The sequence below is a fragment of the Mesocricetus auratus genome, unplaced genomic scaffold (assembly GCF_017639785.1).
Source record: "Mesocricetus auratus isolate SY011 unplaced genomic scaffold, BCM_Maur_2.0 Super-Scaffold_100707, whole genome shotgun sequence".
NCBI lineage: Eukaryota > Metazoa > Chordata > Mammalia > Rodentia > Cricetidae > Mesocricetus > Mesocricetus auratus.
Genome location: NW_024429269.1, coordinates 4940112 through 4964011, shown reverse-complemented (window position 1 = coordinate 4964011; position 23900 = coordinate 4940112). Strand labels below are relative to the sequence as shown.

General features: G+C 46.3%; 1 protein-coding gene across 2 annotated transcripts in view; it reads right to left on the bottom strand.

Moving 5' to 3' along the window:
* Blk (BLK proto-oncogene, Src family tyrosine kinase) overlaps positions 1-23331 on the bottom strand; it is a 48075-nt gene extending 24744 nt beyond the window's left edge. For both annotated transcript variants that reach the window (XM_013117245.3, XM_040740704.1), the window contains exon 1: positions 22868-23331. The gene's annotated coding sequence lies outside the window, so the exon portion shown is untranslated. The remainder of the gene's footprint in view (positions 1-22867) is intronic.
* Between the last annotated feature and the right edge of the window lie 569 nt (positions 23332-23900).

Here is a 23900-nt window from a genome sequence, read left to right as displayed (position 1 = left end):
CCCTAACTAATACATGTGTGTTTTCTATGTACTTGCAATGAACAATCTAAATTGAAATTAAACGAAGAGCACTCTCTACATTTACACTAAAATATCTACATGTGAGTATAAATCTAAGGAAATGTGTACTAAGTGTATATGAAGGAGTCTACACATCTCTGATAGCACACCTAAGGGCTGGAACTCTATTCGGCTCATGACTACCAAGGGTCAGTCTCTAACAACCGTTTCTTGAACATGGATGGAGTGCAACAAGGAGCGCAGCCAGCAAGTTACGGCTGTTAACAATGTGATTCTCAAATTGCCCTGGAGAGACAGGATCAGAAGAGCCAACATTACCTTAAAGGAAAAAAACAAAGTTGAGGGCCAATCCTTTCTGAGTGTGAACCTTACTCTCAAGACACAAAGTGGCATTATGAAAGAATGGACACCCGGGCCTGGGAACACCATAGAGAGCCTAGAAATACACTCTTACAAATACAGTCTGCTGCTCTTTGACAAATAACCAAGGAAATTCACCAGACCAAAGGGTGTTCTCTTTATATGTGGGAGCATTAACACCGCATGACAAAGGGAAAAAAACTCACTGCACATGGACAGAGAACATCTCTTTAAAAAGTAACCTAAAGCAGGCCGTGAAACTAACTATAAAATGCAAATCTATAAAACTCCTAGAAGACAACATGGGAGAAATTAGGGGACCTTGTGTTTGGTAATGTCTTTAAATTTTAAAAATTACATTTATTATTTATGTTGCCTGTATGTGTGTGAGTGCATGTACCTGTGTATGTACCTATGTGCATGTGTATGTGTGCACATCTGTGTGTATGTATGTATGCATACACATGCATATGCCTCTGTGTGTGTGAGTGTGCATGTGTGTATGAATGCATGTGCTTCTGTGTGTGCTGTATGTGTGCTCACGCACCTATGACACTTGTGTAAAGGTCAGAGGATGACCTGTGGGAGTCAGTTCTCTCCTTCAACCATGAGGGTCCCAGGAATAGAACTCAGGTCATCAGTGAACACCTTTACCTACTGAGCCATCTCTCCTGGCTTGTTAATGCCTTTTTAAAAGCAAATTTTTAAAATTAGTATTTTTAGTGTACAAAATAGTGAGTTTCACTGTGACATCTTCATTCATGCATATCATATTCTTATATTTACCTCCAACTGGCATTATCTATTTATTTGTCTATCTTATTCATGATGAGACAGGGTCTCATGAGAATCAATCAGTCATAGAACTCCTGACTGTCTTGCCTCCACTTCCCAAGTTCTGGGATTTGCAACCATGAGCTGTACCATCGAGCTTAGCGATGTCTTTTTAGATGGGACACTGACAGCAGGATTCATGAAGTAAGAAATTTGGTGTTGGATTTCCAGTTATCAAAGAGAAATGAAAAACAATGAATACAGAGAGCCTTGCACAAGCAGCATTACTCAAATTAGCTTTCAATAAAAACAAGGATATCCATTAACTATAAATGGATAAAAATTTTGGATGTAATGAGCCACTGACATCTCCAACAACACGAGTGAGTCTTCATGTTTTTTTTGTTTTGTTTTGTCTTTTTTTTGAGACAGGGTTTCTCTGTATTGTCTTGGAGGCTGCTCTGTAGACCAGGCTAACCTCTGCCTCCCGAGTGCTGGGATTAAAGGTGTGTGCCAACAACGCCCGGCTAACACAAGTGAGTCTTAAGAGCATTGTGCTGTGAGACAGAGGCTGAATATACAAAAACCCATATTCTCCCCCATGTATGAAGTGCTGGGTGTGACAGATCCATAACTGCCCAGGACAGGGGCAGTGAGAGGGACTAAGTGGAAAAGAGCTAAGGGAAACTTTTGGGGGTGATGGAAGTATTATGTGAGGAATGTTGCAGTGTGTTCGTCTTTACATTTTTTTGTATTTTAATTTTTGTTGTGTTTTTTTTGAGACAGATTCTCACTCAGTATCCCAATATCCTAGACAACAACTCTCCTGCTCAGCCTTCTAAATCCTGGGATTACAGACGTGGGCTCACATGCCTGATGAAGTGAATTTATTTTTCACTAGAAGTCATAACTGTACACGTAAGTGTGCTCATTTGTCTCTATGGAGACATCCCAAATAATACCAAGAAGTCAGGGGGAGAAAACTGCAAAGGGATGTAGCGAGGAAGACGGAGAATGCCACGTTCAGGACCAGTGTGAGATGGGAGAGATACTGGCCGTGGAATGAACCCTGAACACAGAAAGGGAAACAAAGATGCTTCATTAGAGCTCAACACTTGGTCGACTGTCCATCAGCTGAAAACTAAGATGTGCAGCTCAGAGTGGAGACTGGAGGTAGACGAGGTTGGAAGCTGAGACGTCAAGCCATCCACATTTAAATGTGTTACTTTAAACCATAAAATCAATCCTGAGAATAAGCAGTAACCAATGGAGATGGGAGATCGGGAGGGGAGAGACACAGCAGGGCAGAGGCCTCCATGCCTTTATGAATGGCTGCCACTGAGGCGTTGGGATTCACACTGATTTGCTTATTCACGTGCATGAGTATAGAGCATAGACTAGCTGCCATTCCTCAGCGGTATCCACTTTGTACAGCCTGGGTCCACTCACCAATCAGCTGAGGGGGACTGCCCAGCAAGCCCAGGGGATCCACCTGTTTGTCTTCCCAGGCCTAGGATTAAAAGCATTGTCGCTGCACCTAACTGATTTGGATGGTTCTGGGGATCGAACTCAGGTCCTCATGCTTATACACCACTTTATGGACTAAGCAATCTCCCCAGCCCCTCAGACTTACTGCAGTTCTAATTGTAGCAAAAGCAGGTTTAAAAACACATCTATCATCAATTTCTTCTGGGAGAGAACCCTAATGGTTACCTGGGAGGCACATGTTAAAAATGTTTTTAAAAAACCACGTATTCATGGATAATATATGCAATCACAATATATAGCTAAGTAACTAATGCACAGGTAAAAATTATCAAGCAAGATAGAGTTGAGTTATAAAGGTAAAACATCCAGAATATACTACTGCTAAGCAGAGGGAATTCCCAGGTGGTGTTTATTACACAATTGAGATGTGTGAAAGGAGATAAGAGGGCAGTCTGTAAGTATCTGAAGGTGCAAAGGAAAATATGTGGAAATCTACGGAGTAAAATCAAACTGCTAACATAGAAAGGGTTCAGGCCTCTGCCAGGGCCGTTAAAACCTGCCTAAACACCTTTTACACAGAGAAGCAAAACAAGGAAAAACAGGCAATCACTCAATTTTTAAAAGCAGAGTGTGTGTCCTGAACCCCATTTAAGAAAGGCGGAGGGACAGAAGGGAGGGAGGTGACATCCTGCCTCGGGCTAGTTCCATCCACTCTGGCACAATGAGGCCTATTACATATCAAATCAGTGTCCTTTCTCTTTTACACAGTGATTTGTTTTTACCACAGGAAATTCAGAAAATAACATGGGAGATAAAAATTATCCCCAACACTATCATTCAGAGACAGCCATTGTGAACACTCTGGTATGCAATTTTCCAAGACCATTTTATTTTTAAAAAGCAAAAATGGGATCATTATCTGCATCCTGTTTTGCGACCTGCTTTTGAAAGTGCGCATCCCAGTTGTCTTTCCCTGCTGCTATCTGCTTCGTCTTTCTTATTGCTCATTGGTCTATCACGCCTCTTACTAGAACTTCGTATTTTCTGTCTCTTCTATTACACACAGGTTTACTTCCAATGCCTTTTGCACTCCAGACTTCTTTGTTAAGCTGGCAATATATGCAGAAAATCTGAATATCTGGGGATTACACACATTAAAAAGTCCCTTAGAGCCCCAGCAGCAGACCGGAGACGTGGTCCCGGAGGTAGTTCTTGACTACCATGTTGAGCTCCACTGCCAGCAGCACACAAAGCCAAATAGTCCAGGCTCGTGACACGGCCGGTTGGGAGGTCAAGTCAGAGTGATCAGAAATGCAAAGCCATCCTCTGCTACATCAAGAGTTTAAGGCCAACCTGAGCTACATGAACCCTAGTCTCAAAATCCAGAAATAACCCCCCCAAAGACACTAAAACTGAGATCACAGTAAATAAAAATAGCTACACCAACGGAAAGACATTATAAATAGTTACCGTTAACATTACCAGGGCTTTTACACAGACATGCATACTTAAAATATCCAGACCACTTATCCTGTTTAATGAGTTGGTTATTTCCGTGAACATTATGCTGCGAATTATATTTATAAGTAAATACAATTTATTTATATTTAAGTAATTAAAAGTTAGGTAATTAAAAAATATAATCTGTAAGTAAGTAAATATAATTTTGACAAAAGATTATTAACTGCCATTCTACATATTTACCATTAATTTATATATTGGCCAAATATGCTATTTTCAATTTTTAGTAATTACAAATATATCTATTGTAAACAAACTTGTAAAATATATATTGAGTTGCATGTGCATTTAGAAGAATTGCAATTACATTTATTGATTAATAGATTGGTTGATCGTGTGTGTGTGTGTGTGTGTGTGTGTGTGTGTGTGTGTGTGTGTAGCACCTACCATGGCACATGTGTGGAGGTCAGAGGACAACTTGTAGGAGTTGGTTCTCTGCTTTCACCATGTGGGTCCCAGAGATCAAACTCAGATGGTCACACCTTTTGACAAGCTCCTTTACCCACTTGTCATCCTATCTGCCCTTGTGAATTTTCAAAGCTGTGATTCTATAAGTGAGATTCTGTGACAAAATTAGGCACAATTTTTAGGTTTCTGATCTGTGATGGCGAGACTGATTTACATTCTCAGCATTGAAGAAAAAGTTATTTTTTTTACTTCCTCATCAATGGGGAAAAAAGGATGGGAGGAAGCCAGTCTTGCCTACCTGTTAAATGAAAAGTGATAAATAAGACAGCTGTAACTTATATCTATTAAAATCTATCACATTTATTAACCACAGCTTCTGATGCTATGGTTTGGTTTCCTCAAAACACGCTAGAGATTTTTATATAAGACACATATTTTTAATACACACATCATTGTGTTGTATGTTGTTTATGGTTCTTCAATTTCGCTTTTGTATTTTTCCTTGGTTTGTGGTACACTACACACAGAGGCTGATTATTGTATCTGATCAGTTTATTGAAACTTGCTCACGATTAATGGTAAATTTAAAAAGGTTTTAATTTCATTTGCTATTATTGTGTATGAGCATGATGTGTGTGTAGAAGCAGGTGTTCAGAGATCTGAGGACAACTTTGTGGAGTTGGTTCTCGCCCTTTACTGTGTGGGTCCAGAATTCAGGTTGCTGGGCTTACACTGCAAGTACCTTTACCTGCTGGCCCATCTCACATACCACAGAGATTTAATTAGGATAACTATGGTACAGAGGTGAGCCTTCTCCTTTCAAAAGCCAAATGGATTTCCCATCAGTATTCCAACAGACATTTTACAAGATGTTTCTAAAACTTGGTGGATGAGAAAAACGCTCAAGAATAGAAAAATAAATAAATAAATAAAGATAGAAAAAGATAAAAAACTAAGATGGCAAAGAGGCCTCAGTAAAAGCTGCAGTGACTATGAGATGGCAAAGGAGTACACGGGTACACACAGGAAGAGACACAGACACAGAGACAGACAGACACAGACACAGACAGACTCAGACACAGACATAGACACAGACAGACACAGATAGACTCAGACACAGACACAGACAGACTCAGACACAGACACAGACACAGACAGACTCAGACAGACACAGACACAGACATAGACACAGACAGACACAGACACAGACAGACTCAGACAGACACAGACACAGACAGACACAGAAACAGACACAGACACAGACAGACAGACTCAGACACAGACAGACACAGACACAGACACAGACAGACACAGACACAGACACAGACAGACACAGACACAGACAGACACAGACAGACACAGACACAGACAGACACAGACACAGACAGACTCAGACAGACACAGACAGACACAGACACAGACAGACACAGACACAGACACAGACAGACTCAGACAGACACAGACAGACACAGACACAGACAGACACAGACAGACACAGACAGACACAGACACAGACAGACACAGACACAGACAGACACAGACACAGACAGACACAGACAGACACAGACAGACACAGACAGACTCAGACAGACACAGACAGACACAGACACAGACACAGACACAGACAGACTCAGACAGACACAGACAGACACAGACACAGACAGACTCACACACAGACACAGACACCACAAACACCATGCACCACACATACAGAAGCACACTAGATACCAGGTAGATATCTGCGGATCACCAGAAAGAAAGCCACTCAGTGGATGTCACCGTGACATCTGATTTTTCCAGAAAAATGTAAACTGTTCCCTCTCCTCACAACCATGTACAAATCTAAGTTGATGAGAGATTTACAATTAAAAGCAGACTTTAAAACTGTTAGAGGGGACAATAGACAACTAAATAAAGGTGATTATTGAATTGGAAAGTCAAGTATTATATAATAAAAGTTTTAAATACTGCATGTTTCTCATGCATGAAATTCTATCACACATTCTCAAGTCTATTCCTGGAGGCCCTGCACAGAACCACACATAGAAACTACCCCTCCACAGAAACCACGCAACTCCTTACCAAGACTTTATACCTCATTCCTTCTAATTTGGCTTTCAAAAATAATTTAACAATAATTTTGAGAAAAAAATCTGTGTCAATTATATTAGCATTACATTTATAATCATGCATTATGTTTGAAGAAGTGGCAAGGTTTGAATCATATTTATTTATGCGTGTATGTCATGTGCATGTACACACCCCAGCACAAGTATGGATATCAAGGACGATCTGTGGGTGTACATTCTATCCTTCCACCATGTGGGGTGGGGTTCAGGGATTGAACTCTGGTAATCAGGCTTGACCATAGGTGCCTTTACTCAGTGAGTCATCTTCCTGGCCCAACCTTTCTCTGGGTCACAAGAACCCTGTGCAGGACGTCTCCAGACCCTGTCTTTTCTCCTTTTGACTTGTTGATGACACAAATTAGTGGGCTTCTCTTTTCATTATGGGGGTGGGTCTCGGTGTGTGTGTGTGTGTGTGTGTGTGTGTGTGTGTGTGCGCGCGTGTGTGCACACATAGACACTAATAATAAATAAAAAGACATAGTCCCTTCTAAATTAACAGGGTAAGTTTATATAGAACCTCTCACTGTCTCTCAGTTTTAGACAGGCCCTTACTATGTAGGACACATTGGCTTCAAACTCACAATCCATCTGCCTCAGCTTTCTGAATGCTGGGATTACAGGCATGACCTCCCCATGTCTGGCTTGACAGCTGATTTCTTATACACAACTCAAAATTTCATCTGAAACAATACGCACTTAGTACAAAGAAGAATGCTAGCACTGGAAAATTATACAGAAAAGCATCGCCATGATTTTTACTATCCAGAGGCAGCCTCTTGATTATTTGAATTTTACTTATTCTACTTTGGGGGAAATGTGCAGGTTTTTAAATGGAATATGAATTAAGTGGAGTCTGTGAGAGGAGAGGTACTGATCCTTGTCCTGACATTACAGTTTGCAAGGTTTGCAAACTGTAGCCTGTTTGCCGGTGTCCTTATCTCCCAAAAGTCTCCTTCACTGCTTGGTGAAGTGCAGGTGACAATGACTAGTAGTTCACAGTGTCTCACAGAAGACTAGCTAACGGAGCTAAGTCTGACACAGACTCTAGTGGAGCACTGACTTACACTTCGCCTGTGAGACTTTGTTTCATCACTCAGTATTTTATCATAAGCTTCTTTCTTATCTTGCAGACTTGAACACACTTTTACAACTCTCTTTACTATGCATGTGTGTACAAGTATGAGTATTTGCATGTGTGAACTTACCTTCATCTGACACATGCATGTGAGTTGGTTACTATATCTCCCTGCACTTCAGAATATCTAGGTTTTCAGAAGGAAAACCAGTTTGGACTAGTTTCTGGAAGCTGTTTCAGGATCCCTGACACAAGCCTCCATGTTGCTTGCTAGAAATGCTGTGAAGGTGCCAGCTGCCTCCTGTGATGGCAGCATGGTCTCTACCACCCAAGACCATCCTGGAGGGAGATGCTCTGACCCCCCGGGAAAATCCCATCATCTCTCAACAAGTGCTTCCCTAACCCTGCATGTGGGTGAGTACTGGGCCTCAGAGATCTTGTGTTCAGAGTGACGAGGGAGGAGAGCCAACGCAAGGCAGTAGCAAACAAACAAATCACTGAGCAGGAATTCCCAGCAGAGGCCGGTGCTGTGGACAAAGTCTACCAACCATAGCATAGGGGCTGGACTGTTCAGATAAACCTCTTCCAAGGTTGGGTGAAAGTCATCATGCTTGGGTATGAATGGCAAGGAAGCATTGCTGGGGCAGGAGGCAGCAAGAGGCAAAGCCTGAGTGTGGGCTCAGCATCACCCAGGAGCATAAGGAACACTGGAATGCAAAGACGCAGGGATGGCGGAGGAAATGGGCATGAGCCTAGCAGGAGCTGGGATTCCATTGCTAATACCGGGATGGCCCATTGCATGCTTTTAAGAGCCAACATACCTTTTACAAAGATCACTGCAGCTGCTGCATGGAGAAGAGATTGGGGATGAGGCAGGGGTCCTAGGCAGGAGGAGAAGCAAGAGGCTATGGCTGGGCCATGGGTGCTGTCAGCACATATGGGGGCTTGGATGGAAACAGTGAGATGCCACCAACAGCTACAATGTGTGATGACTTTGTTGGAGGGGCGGGCTATCTGCAGTGGGAAGAACCCCACCTCAACCCTTCCGAAGGAGATTAGGATCTGTGCTCAGAATCAGAGTCCCATCTCCGGCAAACATCTGAAACCCCAACCACATTATGTAAACTCATGAAGGCGAATGTCCATCTAGGCAGCGTGAGCTCATATGCAAGCCATGTCTGAAGTGCAATTGAGTCAACATCTGGTCCCTGCAGGAAGCTGAGCTTAAGAATTTGTGCCTTGTGGATAAAGGTGGCTAGTGCCCCTGTGAGACTGAAGGCTGGGCTCTGAGCTCACCTGGGACCCAGGGCCCCAGTTCTATGCCAAATTAATGAAGCGATGGTTGGTACCTGAGTACTCCTCCTCCCAGCTTCTGTTTCTACATCTGCCGAGGGAACCCTCCTTGCAGTGGCTAGGTCATAGGGCTAGCCCAGCCCAAATTATCCTCTGATGACTCCTGAAGCCCTGACCTGCTTCAGACAGCAGATGCACTCTCTTCTCTGGCTTGACTCAAGCTCAACTGATTAGGGGTTTGGGTAACAGTGCTATCTGTACACAATGGGGCCAGAAGTCCTCATTGCAGGACTGAGGCTGGCAGGGCTTTCCAGACAGCTACTTGGCTGTGTCCTGAAGATCCAAGTTTGGCTAGGAAGGCTGTGTGGTCTTCAGAAGTATGGTCCCTGTTTGTCATGGCCCAGGCGGTCACCCCTTACATCCTAGAGGCTGCTATGTGAGAGGCTGGAAGGCCACAACACTCTTGAGGGGGAAAGGACCAGAGATGGGCCGTAGGACTCAGAGACCAGCTTAAAGTGTCAACCAGACTATTGATTCTGGTACTTCATGTGTGTGTGTGTGTGTGTGTGTGTGTGTGTGTGTGTGTGTGTGTTTTCACCTGTGTGTGGGTGCACATGTGTGCATGTCTGTGGAGACCAGAGGTCCACCTGAGTGTCATTCCTTAGAAACTGTCCACTTTTGTTTCTTGAGACAGGATTTCTCACTGGCCTAAGGCTCATTGATTCAGCTTGGCTGGCTGGCAGGCTACAGGAATTTGCCTGTCTCTGCCTCCCTGGTGCTGGCATGACAAGAATGTAGCATGAAATTTGGCTTTTAAAACATGAGTTCTGGGAGTCAAACTCAGGTCATCATGCTTGTTCAACAGGCACTTTACTATCTGGGCTCTCTCCTCAGCCCCACCTCTGAAACTTCTAGAAGATGACTCAGGCAGAAAATGGCCAGAACTACACTTCTGACATACTCATCACCCTGCTAGGCCCAGACCTTTCCCAATGCTATATCACCTTAGACAGTCACTCCATCTTCCTCCCTATAGCCATGCACAACTAATTTCTATTGGTATCATAGCGGCATAATTGGATGTCTTGTGTCCTCCATTCCTGGTTTTTTACTTGAGCTGAATTGTCTTACCCTCACTAAGACACCTGCAGGTGCCCCTCCCATGTACTCCAATCAGGCCTTCCCAAAGGGAACAAGTTATCCCCTGTACACAGACTTCATTCTGACCCAAGGTAGTTCCTAGCCTGACTGCCCCATTTTATAAGCAAGAAAACAGTGTAGACATATTGTCAAGGTCTTCCAGAGTTCCTTTAACTGAATGGGGGTGGGAGAGGACAAACACAGGTTTCCATAGTTCCAGGGTGACCTTTGGGACCTCAGGCCTCCATAGTCTCTATCCAGTGTTCCCAGTTATGTTTGTACAGGTACAGAGGGACGTGAGTGCCTCTTTCACGAGCAGACAGCTGCACTTCCCAAGTTGACCTCAAGGACAGATGGCAGCTCTCACTTTGGATGTGTGTTTCAGTGAGCTGGAATGGCTACCTGACTCAGCCATGGATGGCATGTGGTCAAGGTGATGAGGGACAGAGAACCTGAGAGCTTACACAGGCCCCATTCATTTAAAACCGGAGTTGACCCATAAGTTGTTGCCGGAGGTGCTGAAGTAAAATGGTCCTTGTAGCAGAAAGAGAAAGTGTGATTCTCGGTAGAGCCTCCCTCTTGCTCAACAGAACATGATGCTAGACTTGCTGTGACTCAGAACAGCCCTCAATATTTTTCTCCCTAAAGGAGGGCAGTGATCTGGAGTCTCTGCAAGGCAGACTTCTCCTGTTGCAGTGAACCTCCGAACCCACTGAGGCCAGCCCAGATCAGCCTTGCTGATCACATTCTCCTCATACAGTGCCCACTCAGAGTCCAGGATTTGAGGCTTGCTGGTAGAACATACTTAAATAGCATGCAATTGAACAATTCTCCGCCGTGGGTGCCAAAAACATGCTACATTGATCTTTCTGACCATTCTGAAGGTTCCGTGGGATGGTGAGACCTCCCTGGGCCACCTGGTATGAACCACTTCACCTTGGGGCTCTGTCTCCTCATCAGTGTAATAGGGGCTTTGACAGGTGAGCCCAAAGTAGCACCAACCCCACAGTTAGCAGTCCTATGCATTAAGTCTACTGCAGCTTAATGGAGGTGCCGAGGAGCAGTATAGTGTAAAGGGAACCTACATTATGCTCAGACCTGTCGAGACATGGGGTAAAACAACTCCATACTGCCAAAGTTTGGGGGTCCTATTCCTGGACTAACAACAGTGTGATCACGAGCCTACTCCTGAAACGGTGAGGGCCACATTGAAGATGAGCCTGGAGCCTTGTGTGCTCTACCAAGACTCAACACCAGAGAGCACACAGGTACCTGGTGTGGAAGAGAAGGATGGGGCATGAGGATAAAATGGCAAGAGTAAATATTTTTATTAGGCATGTGGAATTCAAGAGAATCTTGGTCTAGCCTTTGTTGTTTAAGTGACTGTTCTTAAAGACAATCATATTATGTTGCCCCAAACACCTTAAAGGTAGATTTGGACTCATGTATCCTAAGATAAGGCAAAGAACCAGCCTCGCTTTGAGCCCAAGAGAAAGCTAACATCTGTTTTCACCTTTGCATCTCAGAGCTCCTAGTGCTAGGAACATGGTACACACGGCACATCTTTCTCTTTTTTGAATGGATGAGGGAATCAGTCGATCAATTGGTCAATCAAAAAAAAACCCCAAGGATCAAAAACAGACACTCCCTCACCTCCCAAACACCCTGCTGCCACACAGAATGTGTACTTTAACTTACAAAGGTACAAAGACGTTGTTCCTCTCCAGTAGCATCTGTCTGTACACTGGCGGGGTCATTCGCTATTACTTGAGACGGACACGTTGACTCGGTATTCAGTGTTGCTCTACATGACCACATCGCAGACCCCCAAGATGCAAATACAACCTGCTACCTTGACAACAGGACTGCTTGCTGTATCTCAAGAAGTCTTTTCCCTTCAGTGAGGACTGCCTGATTTCAGTAGTAGCAACTGGGGAACTTAGCACAGACTTCTGGAGGGGCAAGAAGGGAAACTGAGTGTGTCTGTGCTTGGTGCCCCATTCACACACACTGTAAGGAGATCCAGGGTCCAGGACAAGATTACCGAGGAAGGAGGTCAGACACAGTTAAGAAGTCACTGGGTTTGAGGGTTTGCATACCTTTGTGGTTGCAAAAAAAAAAAAAAAAAAAAGTCTCCTGGCTACAGAATGGGACCGCAGAGTTTTTGTTAATAAAAACAGCTGTTTTAAAAGGAAGGAACTTACTGTTGCCTCAGGAAGTCAACAAACAAGCAGGCTGACATCTTCCACTGGGGCATTTGGTCTCTTGCATTTCAAAAGACCTCTTCAGCTGTAACTAAAAACATTGAACATGGGTGTATACAGCTCCCAGTGGGAAGAGCCATCATCCACAAGGCTGTTGAGCTGTTCTAACTCTCAGGAGGAAAATGTAAATGAAGCTGCTGTAATCTACTAGTCTAGAAACAACAGAATGTTTGCCTTAACTAAGAACCACACATATGGAGCTGCGGATGTAGTTCAGTCGATAGAATATTTGCATAAACACAAAACCCTGGGTTTGATCATCAGTATCTCATAAACTGGATATGGTGGCACACACTTGCAATCCCAGCACTCAGGAGTTGGAGGATCAGGAGTTCAAGTTCATCCTTAGCCTCATAGCAAGTTTTAGGCTATCCTGAGCTACCTGAGACTTTGGCTCCAAAAAATATTTTGGGGTTCATAGACTCCTTAGTGACTATGATGAACTTGAAAATATTGTCCCCAGAAAATATGCTTACCATAAACATGCTAGTTCTAAAAAGTGACTGCTTTTTATTTTTGAAATATAATGAGAGCTTACTTTTATTACCATTAAAATAACAATATTAAAACATTTTTTAAAATAGAAATTTAGAGTCAAGTGTGGTAGCACATGCCTTTAATCCCAGCACTCAGGAGGCAGAGGCAGGCAGATCTCTGAGTTCAAGACCAGCCTGGTCTACAGAGTAAGTTCCAGGACAGCCAGGGCTACACAGAGAAACTCTGTCTCAAAAAGCAACACACACACACACACACACACACAAATAGGGACTGAAAAAATGGCTTAGTAGTTAAGAGTACTTGCTGCTCTTGCAGAGAACTGAGTTCAGTTCCCATCATTCACATGGCAGCTCTCTACTTTCTGTAACTCTAGCTCTGGTCTGATGCCCTCTTCTAGCCTCTAAGGGCACACAAGTGGCATAGACCCCCACTGCACACTTGAGAGAGAGACAGAGACAGACAGAGACAGACAGAGACAGACACACACAGAGACAGAGACAGACGAGAGAGAGAGAGAGAGAGAGTTTATATATGCTAAATCTGGCACCCACTTTCAGGAACCCTTTTCCTGGCAGAGCCTACAACAGATTCACAGACTTGTGATTAAGAACAAACTAGCCTTAAGCTCTGGGGATTGTTTCCTTATGAGTCACTTCATTTCCCAGGCAGGAAAGTCTGTTCTCTGGCCAAAGACCACAACACAGCACTGGCCAGCAAATATGGTTGTCAAGGAGCCAGATGACAGAGGATAAAACTCTCAGCCACCATCGTCACCATTTACAATGCGGCTTGATGCCAACCCCATTCTGCCCCCCAATAAGCATCTTGTGTTCCCAATTAATTGCCATCCCTTGGAGGGATTAGAAAAAGACAGCCTTCAGTTACATGATGCAGTTCAGAATAGCTTTGCCTGTGTGCTATTTTGTTTTTGAATCACAGCTCTCTGTGTAATCATTTAAAAAGAATCAAAGCAAACTAGAAGTCTAGTATTTATGCAGGCATAAGGATGGTCATTGTGCCATAGAGTCACAAGGAGATCCTTAGATTTTGATGGAAAGAGAAAGAAAAAACAGAACCAAAGCAATGTCTCCCATGTGTCAGTGACAAACTGTGTCCAGGATAAACCAAAGCGAGCAGGTCTTAGGACCAAGGTCGGCAAAGTCAGCCTAATAGAATCTTGGTTCACGTCTGTTTTCAGCATTACCTTTGGGGTTACATAACGTTTACAGATTTGAAGTTAGGAGACAAATGATACATGTGTGTTAAATTAGCCTACCCTCCCAGTGGCTCTTCCTCTCTGGACCCAGAAGTCCTCTCCTGTGGCTTCCTTTGTGACTGGTTGGGGGTGCAAGGCCAGGGCAAAGCTAGCAGAGCCTCAGACGACCACAAACCCCAACCCTGGCATTTGGAAGAGCAGGGAAGACGGCATCAGCATTTCCAGCATCCATCCTGTTTCCCTTCAGACCCTTCCCTCCTAGTTTACGTCCTCAGAAAAGACTGGCTTCTGTGTACGGGGCTATGGGAGGAGGACTTCATGTTTAAATTCACGGGGTTTGTGGGGGTAGACATGTTGTTTTGTTTTTTTCATGCCATCGGAGACCATGTTCACATTCACATCACCCACAAATAGACTGACGTTTGGAGTCAGATGTAAATGGCTTGTCTGTGGTGACCAATTAGTGGTGAGAAACATTACAGCCCCTCAGCTGCCAAGACCCTGGCCTGGTCCAGCGTCTGCCTGGCATCTGCAGTCCTCATGTCGTCCCCATGAGAGTATGAAGTCAGCTACTCCCACGGCAGTTACCGAGAAGACTGTGGATAGTTTCCCACTGCAGAATCTGAGGGAAAGAGACAGCTCCAACATAAAAAGTCTCCATAAACTGATTATGGATCAAGTTCAGATCCGAGTGAACTGCCTACAGGTCTGCCCTCGGAGCCCTGCTGAACTCCTCTGGCGGGGCTCCCAGGAGACTCTAGTCACGGTCAGCCCTTCTTGAGGCTAGGAGAAGTGAGCAAGAGCCTAAGGGCCCTTCCTGCTTTCTGACCCCAGTGCTCTCTGGAGTCTGGACACACAAATGACCTGGCTTCCTTTTCTGCTTGATCAAAGCACTCTGCAGGACCGTGGGGACAGTTCCACAGTCCGATCACTTGGACTCCTGTTGGAATGAATGATTGACATGCAAGACTGACTTCCATAACCACGATCACTCACTTCTGTGCTCCTCAAGCCTGACACAGTGTCTTGACCTCTGACTGACCCAACATATAACTACTGAGGGGTGACAGAGGGTTGCAGAGCTGAGAGCCAAAGAGGAAGAGGAGTGTGGGGAGAACTTGACCGGAAATGTGGCAGGGTAGAAGGAGGGACCGATGCAGGGAAAGATCTAGCCAGGGAAGGTTACCACACTAACAGCCCACAGGGCACAGAAGCAGGCTTAACAGGATCATGTCCCCAGGCAAGCAGGCGCCAGCGTCTCTTGGGGGGTAGGAACTCCCTCAGTCAGAGATTGTAGGTCACTGCTTGTGGTCTTCTATGAGCATAGCTCAGAGTTCATTACATTCCAACCCCTGACCTCTCAGACTCTGTATACAGGTCATGTTCCCGCCTGTCCTCAGTCTTCACCTTCATAACCGTCTACCCCAGTCCTCCCCACAAGGACAAGAGCCTGAGTGTGCATCTCAACCCTATTCCTTCCCAGCTCTGGGCTCCTGGGCAGGTTCTGATGCTAAGACAGTGCTGCTGGGGAACCAGCTGAGACCAGAGCTTCCCGGTAGATTTGTAGGGACCTGAGACCTATCACTGTTTGACCTGGGTGAATCCTGTACCTATAGAGCCATCAAGGTCTGATGTAGTGTTAGAGAGGTAGCTTATCCTCACCCGCCCCCATCCCAAAAATCACAGTTGGAAACAGAGCTCAGAAAGAGGACTGCACCCAGCCAAGGTACCAGGCCAGGATTCCAGTCTAGAAATGCAGTCTCAGAAACAAATGAGCCTGGTAGGGCACCTTCCACGTCCCTTCTGGCTTTTCCTCCAGTATTAACCCCAGGCCACCACTTTGTCCTGTTCATATTATCAGCACCCTATGTTTGGCAGATCCTAGACTGTGGCTCTACTATCCGTCAACATGGACTTTGAAACCCCCCACTCTCATCCTAGGTCAGCTTCTAGAAAGTGCCTAACTTGTAAGTGTGCAGCTGCCTCTGATCTGAGCCTTGTAGTCCATTGGGGACAGTGGGCCTCTCACCTCCAGAGTCCCCTTACCCTAAACCTTTGCCGGACTTCTGACATTGGAACATGACTTTGTCATCTACAGAATTCATGCTCCAGAACTGTGAAACGAAGTTACAATAGATAGATAGATAGATAGATAGATAGATAGATAGATAGATAGATAGATAGAAAGAAGACCCCACTTCGGAATGCTTTAATTACATTTACGATTTTGTTTTGGGGATGCATTCATTTGGCCACAGGCTGAACATGCCTACTTTAGAACATTGATTTCCTCTAAAACTCGCACCTGAGGCAAGGTGGTGCCTTTACCTGCAGCCAGAGTGACCACACCTGCCCTTATCAGGGACAGTTACAGGTTCTTCACTCAACAATATCCATCAGCACCCATCTGTGTCTCGGCACTCTCGCAGGACCCAGCTAGATGCCACATATCTAAGACGGATCCCAGGGGCAAAACTGGAGCTAGGCGGGGGCATCAGACATTCTATCATCTATCTATCATATGTCTGTCTCTCTGTCTGTCTATCTGTCTGCCTATCCACCTTTCTATCTAATCTCTATATCTCTATCTCTTTTGAGATAAGAGTCTCACTATATTTCCTTGGCTGACTTGGAATTCTCTGACCATGAGCTCACAGAGCTCTGCCTTCCTCTGCTTCCTGAATGGTGGTATTAAGATGTGTGCTGCTGTGTCTGACTGCTTTCAGCTTTTAAAGATCCTACCCATCCTCCAGCTCTAACCATCTTATCAGTTATCCCTCCTCCACAGCCTGCCCATATCCTTCGTCCTGTTATGCCCCCATTCCAAGCCTGCACATGGGAATGGATTGCCAGGCCTGAGTTTCAGAGAGCGAGTGTCTCTGCCCATCTCAGATGTGAATGACACTCTTTTCCCTTCCAACAGAGCCATGCCATGCCAGAAATCCACCTGGACTCCTGCCTCCTACTGGCAGATGAACAAAGATCTTTGCAGAGAAGGTCTTCCTACAAGACCAGTGCAGGACAGAGCTAAGAACGGTCTCCCTCTGACCCAGAAACAAGTAGCAGGGCTGCACCCTGACCGTGGGAATTAAGCAGAAGTCATCCATTCCCCGATCACGTCAGCAGCCCAAACCTTGCTGCTTAAGAGTAGCCTACGCAAGCCCTATGGTTCTCTGTGCAAAAGTGCACACTGTAGCATAGATGACAACAGCCCCTAGAGGCCTCTCTCCTCATCCCTCATAGGCCCTTTCCTTCACTCAGAGCACTCAGTGGCTCCAGTAGACACACCAGGAACCCTGGTCTTGAAGGTCAGAAATGATTTACTCCAGGAAGCACAGACCATCTAAAGCCCTGTGGATACCACGGTGAATCTGGGGATGTAAGCATTCCTGTATTTGTTGTGCCAACCAGATGTATGTGTTTCTCCTGTTGGTCCTGGGGCATCATCCCAGGTGTCAGGTATACAGAGGCCAACAAGGTGGAGATGACAAGGTCTCCCAAGAACGTCTTGCCCCAGGGTTGGGGGATTAGCATCTTTTGGTGAGTGAGGGCTAGGGGCCCCAGTGTCACCTTGACATTGCAGTAGAAACTGCATTCCCTGTTGCAGTTCTGTTTAGCACCCGGATCTCTGCTTGGAGGGGCTGTGGCTACTGTTTGACACGGCCAGAAGCAGAATGCAGAGCCATTAGGCTACTGGCTCACTTCCCCTCATCTGGAAGGTTCCACAGCCATGTGTCTGTTCAGACCTCTGCACCCCACCACCTCAAGGGGAGTAGAATTTAGGGATGCCCCTTCTGAATGTACTGCTCCAGAGCCCACAGCACAGGCCATGTAGGCCATCATGGAGTTCACATGGTTAGTGATGACTGGAGCCCAGCCCTTCCTCCTCCTCCTCTCTTCCTCACAGCCTAACTTTCCATTGCACCCAGCATCTCATTGTTGCTTCTTTCACTCAAGAATGGCTTGTAAGCCTAGTGGTTAAGGCCTGGGATCCCAGTTACTCAGGAGGCTGAGGCTGGAGGGCTGAGTTTAGGTTCTGTCCCAAGTCAGGGAAAGGAAAGGGAATGAAGGGAAGGGAAGAGAGGGGAGAGAAGGGGAGAGAAGGGAGGGAAGGGAAGGGAGGGGAGGGGAAGGGAGGTAAGGGAGGAGAGGGAAAGGGAGGGAAGAGAAGGGAGGAGAGGGGAGGGAAAGGGAAGGGAAGGGAGGAGAGGGGAGAGAAGGGGAGAGAAGGGAGGGAAGGAAAGGGAAAGGGGAGAGAAGGGAGGGAAGGGAAGGGAAAGGGAAGAGAGGGGAGGGGAAGGGAGGTAAGGGAGGAGAGGGGAAAGGAGGGAAGAGAAGGGAGGAGAGGGGAGGGAAAGGGAAGGGAAAGGGAAGAGAGGGGAGGGGAAGGGAGGTAAGGGAGGAGAGGGGAAAGGAGGGAAGAGAAGGGAGGAGAGGGGAGGGAAAGGGAAGGGAAGGGAGGGAAGGGAAGGGAAAGGGAAGGGAGGGGAGGGGAAGAGAGGGAAGGGAGGAGAGGGGAAGGGAAAGGAGGGGAGGGGAAGGGGAGAAGAAGGGAGGGGAAGGGAAGGGAGGGGAGGAGAGGGGAAAGGAGGGGAGGGGAAGGGGGGCTTCTTCATGAGAAGGTATGGGGGGACTCATGGGTAACACAGCACAGCACAGCATAATGTAAGCCATGCTGGTGGGAAACGTCCTGAGGCTATGTTGCAACCACAGCTCTCTGTTTTGATTTTCATCTTGGTGCCATGATTCACATCTAGGCATCATCTTCCTGCAACATTATCAGCCTTTTTCTTCCTCCCCAGCTTCTGAGGCATCACTAAACTGACGGAGGCATCACTTTTGAGAAAAGTTCATCTGCTCGGCCAGGCCTGCTGAGGAAAAGCTGGGCTGCCCTGTCCTACAGCTCCACTCTGTACACCTGAACCTCAGCAGCAGGCCCCTGACTGCCGAGGGCAGCCTCTGTTCCCCGTGTTCAGCCATGGACTCCTGAGGGATAGTGGAACCCAAACACTGACTGACTCCATTTGGTAGAAAGGTACTCTGTGCAGGTCTGGGTGCCCCCTTGCCTCCTTCTAGAAGAATAGTTGGGCTTGAGAGGCTGAGTCTACCCTAGATAGTGAGCCACACAGAGCAGGGCAGGCTGAACTCAACACCACAGCCCCTGACAGCAGGGAGAGCTCAAAAATGTAAACCCAACAAAAAATAAACAGACAGAAGAAAAAATACAGCAAGGAGCAGGAAATACAATGTGGTCCTCTAATAAATGGGGGAGCAGAGAGAGTGGCCAAGGCCTCCTGTGTTCCAAAACTCCAAAGACAAGTTTCCCCAGGAGTACTCATCAAGTGACCACTTCTGCTCTGAGGCAAGATGAGTGCCATTCTTTTCTTCTTCTTCTTCTTCTTCTTCTTCTTCTTCTTCTTCTTCTTCTTCTTCTTCTTCTTCTTCTTCTTCTTCTTCTTTTTCTTGAACTTTTTATTTTGAAAAAAATCAAGGATTATAGAAAAATGGTGGTCACCATAGCTAAGATACTAACACTGGTAGTGGCACCAGGGGGACGCTGACCTGTAACTTTACCACCCATGCTTGTTTTTTGTGACCCTGGCAGTCTTAAAGACTGATACATTGGAGAATGCCCCTAGGTTTAGACCTCTATGGGCTTTTCTGTAATCGGGCTGTGTTGCAGGTTTGGGGAAGGAAGTGCATGGAGGCAAGAGTTCACAGCAACAACATGTCTTATCTCCGGTGCAGTGGATCTTGGTAACTTGGCTAAGAGGCAGTCTGTAAAGCCATCCTACAGTTACTGTTTCTGCCTCCCATACTCTAGGCCCCATCCCCCTCAGGGTCAGGGGAACCAGCCTTCCACCTGCAGACATGCCAAGAGAAATCCCCCCACAGTTCCAGCTCATGGTAACACTGGTTCTTCGCTGGTATGTACCAGTGAGTATGAAATCAATGACCAACTACAAAGTGAATAGAGATGCTTTGAAAGGTTTTAAAATTGTGTGTACACATGTTTGGGTGTTGTTCCTCAGGAGCTAACCACCTTGGGGTTTTTGTTTGTTTGTTTATTTTGACAGGATCACTGGAGTAAAGGTCATGGAGTAGGAGAGACTAGCTGGCCAATGAGCCTCAGGGATGCTTCTGTCTCCACCTTCCCAGGACTGAGATTACAAACTGGTGACACTATGCCCAAGTTTTCACATGTCTGCCAGGGTCAAGCTGTGCTTAGGCTTTCAAACAAGCACTTTACTGATTGAGTTATCTCACTAGCTCAGTCAAGACCATTGAAGTACAAGACCATTAAAACAATCCTTTCAAGAAAGCCTGACATGAGGATCCAATGAAAAAGTGGGCTACAGAACTAAATAGAGAATTCTCAATAGAGGACACTAAATCGGCTGAGAAACACTCACCATCCCTAGCAATCAGGGAAATGCAAATCAAAACAACTCTGAGATACTATCTTACTCCTGTCAGAATGGCTAAAATCAAAAACACCAATGACAGTTTATGATGGAGATAATGTGGTGAAAGGGGAACACTCCTCCACTGCTGGTGGGAGTGCTGACTCCACTATGACAGCCACTATGGAGATTCCTCAGGAAAATGGGAATCAGTCTACCACAAGACCCAGCAATTCCACTGTTAGGCATATACCCAAAACATGCACATTCATACAACAAGGACATCTGTTCCACTATGTTTATAACGGCACTATTTGTAATAGCCAGAACCTGGAAGCAACCTAGATGCTCCTCAACTGAAGAGTGGATAGAGAAAATGTGGTACATTTACACAATGGAATACTATTCAGCAGAAAAAAAACAATCGGATCTTGAAATTTTGCAGGCAAATGAATGGCATTAGAAGAAACCATCCTGAGTGAGGTAACCCAGTCACAAAAAGACAAACATGGTATGTACTCACTCATATATGGATTTTAGACATGAATCATGGGAGTCCTAGTCTACAATCCCACTGCCAGAGAGACAGAGAAACAGGAAGGACCCTAAGAGAAGGTACCCCAGAGAAGGTGGAATGAGGCAAGATCTTCTGAGCAGATTGGGAGTACAGGGTGGGGGAGGGGAAAGGGAGCCAGGAAAAAGAGATGGAGAGAAGAGGAAGGGAGAGGAGGACATGGGGGAGCAGGATAGTTGAGTTGGGGGAAGAATAGAGCAGGATGAGAGATACCATAATAGAGGGAGCCATTCTAGGTATGAGGGGAGATCTGGCACTAGTGAGAACTCCAGAGATCTACAAGGCTGACACCAACTGGCAAACTAAGCAGTAATGGAGAGGAGAGACTACACTAAATGCCCCTCCCTAATAATGATTTTGACGACTATCTTACATACCATCCTAGAACCTCCATCCAGTGACAGACGGAAGCAGAGGCAGACACCCACAGCTAAACACTGATCTGAACTCCTGGAACCCAGTGACAGAGAGGGAGGAATGATGAGCAAAGGGGTCAAGACTGGGCTGGTGAATTCCAGGGAAACAGCTGACCTGAACAAAGGGGATATCTTGGACCCCAGACTGATGGCTGAGAGGCCAGCATGGGACTGATCCAGACCCCCTGAATGTGGGTGTCGGTGAGGAGACTCAGGCAATCTATGGGGTTTTGGGGTAGTAGATCAGTATTTATCCCTGGCACACAAATGAACTTTGGGGACCCATCCCACAATGAGGCATGCTTTCTCAATCTGGACACTTTGGGGAAGGCCTGGGCCCTCCCCCAGAACAAAATGACACTCTAGATATCCCCCATGGAGGGCCTTACCCTCCCTGGGGAATGGAGTGAGGATTGGGTGGTGGGTTGGGGGAGCTGGGGGGAGGGAATGGGCATGGAGGGGAGGGAGAGGGAGCTGGGACTGACATGGGAAGCAAGCTTGGTTCTAATTTAAATATATAATAAAAAAGTATTAAAAAAAAGCCTGACATGGTGGCACAGGCCTTTAATCCCAGAACTCTGGAGGCAGAGGCAGGCAGATCTTTGAGTTCAAAGTCAGCATGGCCTCCAAAGTGAGTTCCAGGACGGCCAGGGCTACACAGAGAAACCTACTTGGAAAACCGAAAGCCAAACAAAACAAAATAAAAGAGTTCTCCTAAAACATACTATCAACTACTTACTCTTTCCTCAGTTTGCCTTTACTAACAAAACACTATCTTGGCCAAAAAGATCATTATGAAATCAGTTCTGTTGTATCCCCACCCCTGAATACCTGAAAAGCTGGACAAACTCATTCAAAAACAAAGTAAGAGACAGCAACAAGCAGGTACTGACCTTGAGCCAGATGGAGCACATATTACTGCCATTCTCACTGGGCTCTGCATAGTGGCTCCAGCTGCGTCCTTTCTGGGGCACTTGCCTCTACCTCCACATCTGGTCTGCATGTCCCCATCCACCTCCTCCCACAGCCCAGGCCCTCTGTGGGACCATCACTAACCTTCCCATCATGGAGCCTCAGACACATGATCTACCCTGGATAGATGAACTTTTATAAATCCAATGGCTTCTCAGCGGGGTGCCTTATCCATGGCCACAGCACGGAGCACGAGAATTCCGTCGGTAACACCCACAACAGCATCCCTGCCCATTCGATTATCCCGGAGGCCTCAGAGCACTGCCCACACCGCGTAGAGAATGAACTACTCAGAACACAGCAGACAGACCTACCTTTCAGGGTTTCAACAGCTTCTTACCATGGCTCTTCAGATCCCAGGGTGCATGCGATTGAGGAACCTTCTAGCAGTAACCAGAAGCTCTGGAGCCAGCTAAGAGAAGTCAATCCCATCCCCAGAGAGATGCTTCTCATCTCAGTCAGCTTTGGTTGCTCGTGGCTTCCTGCCAGCAGCACAGAGAGGTGACTGTGTGCCCCTGTTGTGACCAGACTTCTATCAGCTGCCCCAAGGAGCAGCTCAATGTGGGCTCCACCCTCCAGCCAAGTCTACTGGGCACCTCTGGCTCCTCAGTCCCAGAGGTGCTCCTGAGGACGTTCCCTGCACACCTAGCCTTCAGCCATGCCGGTCATGATGTCCCTCTGCCTCCCCAAAGTTTTCTCATGGCGTGTGGTTTCACCACGTGGCGGGTGTTTTCCCTCAGATGGTACGGCATGGTTAACCCACCTCCAGCTAACTCTAGGAAGTATTTTTTTCAGTGGACTCTGTCTGGGCCACCTGTGGGAACTAGGGTGGTGTCCTCTCGGTCCATTGGTTTTGCTTTGCTTTTAAATGGTGAGGTCACAGGATGCTGTGGCCGGTCAGTGGCAGAATGGGTGTGACTAGAGTGTATGGAATCGATGCTCAGTAAGTACAAATGCCCCACGTTTGACAGTGCTGCCACCTGTTCGTGACTCTGACCTCAAAGGTTCTTCAGCTGACCACGCTGCTTGACAATGAAGCCCAGAGAACAGAGAGTGAGGTAACACCATGGTTGGGCATATCCTTCCCCACATCAGGCAAACTGAACCAAGAAGGTTGCTGAGAGGACCTGCTGGCCCAGCAGACGTCATGAGTCGATGATCACCTGCTCATCCAGGCATCAAAGGGAGCCAGTGGGCAGATCTTTGCTTCTCTTTATGGTCTGGGAGCTTTGATGAAGTGTGTTATCAATCTGCCACTTTCTACACCACAGCCCATGGTCTGTCTCCATGTGGAGCTTCCTTCCTAGGGGTTTCGGGCTACGACAGTGTTCACTGCAGGCCCTTGTA